Source organism: Gossypium hirsutum, chromosome A13 (assembly GCF_007990345.1).
Source record: "Gossypium hirsutum isolate 1008001.06 chromosome A13, Gossypium_hirsutum_v2.1, whole genome shotgun sequence".
In the NCBI taxonomy this organism is placed as follows: Eukaryota; Viridiplantae; Streptophyta; class Magnoliopsida; order Malvales; family Malvaceae; genus Gossypium; species Gossypium hirsutum.
Window position 1 is genome coordinate 101,628,717 of NC_053436.1, and position 2,554 is coordinate 101,631,270.

General features: G+C 32.5%; 1 long non-coding RNA gene across 1 annotated transcript; it reads right to left on the reverse strand.

Moving 5' to 3' along the window:
• Positions 1–734: 734 nt before the first annotated feature.
• On the reverse strand, positions 735–1,992 carry LOC121212531 (uncharacterized). The gene is made up of 2 exons (XR_005907805.1): positions 1,682–1,992; positions 735–1,385 (listed from the first exon to the last, which is right to left on the reverse strand). It is a non-coding gene; the product is annotated as an uncharacterized lncRNA (long non-coding RNA).
• Between the last annotated feature and the right edge of the window lie 562 nt (positions 1,993–2,554).

Consider the following 2,554-nt stretch of genomic DNA (forward strand, 5'->3'; position numbering starts at 1 on the left):
TTTAAATAAATTAGTTGAAACAAAATGCCACAAAAGTGATTTCTTTTGCATAAATTAATTTATTTAAAATATCAAGATGATCATATATTTTTGTGATTCATGCGTTTATTAATTGACCCAAAGGTAAGTTAATATTTGGTAAAATTTCAATAATATCTGTGATGATAAATGTGTGACAATTATAAAGTACTTTATCTGAGTAATAAGTTAGTCCAAAGATTGGTTCATCGTTTGACATAATTTGTTGTCAATGTTTGATTGCTACAACAAAAGTATCGCTTAATGTTAATATAATTTTACTATCCAAAGACTTGATATTAAAGTTGTGTTTGGCATCTTAAGATGGGATTAATCACTATTTTGAATATATTGTTTACTTATGAATATTGATGTGAGTTTATTTTTATCTATTTTGTTTTCTATTCAACTAGTTCATCTTCTACTACCACAATATTTGCTAATATAAATTCTATACCCATGCTTAATGGGACTAATTTCAAGGAATGGAAAATGCACTTACTTATAGCGCTTGGCTGTATGGAAAAGGCACTTACTAAGTTTCCCACCTCGAAAAACAGTGGAACCGAGAAGTTGAAAAAGGTTGGTAGGTAAACTTTTGGTTGTGTTGTGGTAGCATAATCCGCCACCTTGTTGGTCTAATGGTAAGTTATAGTATTGACACGTACTAGCATTAAAGCGTCCGTCCGTTGGCGGTATCTAAGGAATTAGTCATAGGATGTTTCAAGCAGGGATTTAAATAGCGGTCGAGTTACGGAACAGTGGTAGCGGCATCGTCCGAAACCACTACTATTGAAAATAGCGGTGTGAAGCGGAGTCACACCAATAGTGGTGGATCGCGACTGCAATTTAACAGGTAACGGCCAATTGCGGCAATAACGGGCCGCTATTCCCATTATTTTTCCGCTATAGTAAAAACTAAAAATACTGAACGAAGCAAGAATTTTTTTCCTCCCGTCTTGAGTTGAATTAACACTGAACATGGAAACGTCAGGGTTCATTTCATCAAGAAGTTGATGAGCGATCTCTTGCCACCGAAGGATGAGTTGGGAAGCATTTTGTTCGAGTGTTCTACTTTTCTCTGCAATTCTATAATAAACTTCACTGAGAATCGCACCAGCTTAAACCCATGCAACTCTGTTTTCAACGTCGACATCCACCGATCGAAAATTAACCAAGTCGACGACAACAAGGGGGACTTTTGTAACTACGAAAAACCTTCGTAATCATGGGCCGCCACTTCGGGTCCTAATTTGGAGTCCATGTTTCCTCGAACAGTAAATGGTTGCATGAAAATGGGATGTTCGCGACGGTGTTACGATGACCAAAAGCTTTGGGGTATTGTAAAATTAAAAAAAATTCAACTCCTTTAAAAAAAAATCAACAGAAATACAATGAGAATATGAGACAAAAAGGAATATATTCCTCAACTGCAAAATCAGATAGTTTTCAATCAAAAAAAATTAAAAGAAGTCCAAAATATAACAGAAAAAAGCAATCAAAAGCAGTAGAAAAATATGAAATTCTCTCATATTTCACTGTCTAAACACCAAAGACCAAACCAAACAAAATCACAACAGACAACACAAACAAAAAAAATCTCTAAAACAAAATCTTACTTATACATTCGGAGATTCATAATTTTCAACTTTCAAGTAAGTACCTGAATTTTTTTGCCTTGAATTCTTGCTTCTTTCTGTTGTAAAATGCTAGAAATTGCGAACATATATCATTTAATGGATAGATAACAAACAAATTTTGAATCTACAAATATATTCTTTAGGTTAGGGATGAGATGACTGATGAGAAATAGTTAGGGAGAAGGGGAAAGGTTTGGAAGAAAGCTTTGAATGGGTTTTGAAAAAACAATTGGGGGTTTCAGGTTTCCAATGTTTTTTTTTTTCATTTACTGTTGACGGTACTTGAGACTTGAGAGTTGAGAGGTAGAGCTGATAGCCTAAGCCCTAATGTTTTATTTTTTTCCTACCATCCATTTGTTTTTTTATATTATAAGATTTTATTTTTTATTTTTTTGGGCTTGTGGATTTATATTTGATTTTTGTTGGATTTGGTGTCAATTGTAATTTTTGTTTGGTCTCTAGAAATTTTACTATTGTGTGTTGCCCATTCTCTATATCCAATCCAACAATCAACTTCTAAAACCCCCTCAAACTAGCCTACAATTAAAAATATCAATTTAAAATTAAGTTATATATTTTTATTAGAGTTAAAATGTGATTTTGTATTGGTTTGTATCTTGATAGTTCTCAAAAGGATTAAATTGAAATTTTGACATTTTTTAGGAAGAAATTATAATTTTATCATATATTAACTTAAGATTATATAAATCTTGGGAGACTAAAGCAATAATTTTTCATTTTTTTTGGAGGTTAGGGTACTAGTTGGCTCTCTCTTTTCATCTTCTATTGTTCTAATTGCTCAAGTTTGATTCCCACCATGTGAGTTGTCTTCTTATTTATTTTGGCATTAATCTTACTAAATGTGAGTTCTCTTTGAATTCGAACTTCAAATATAT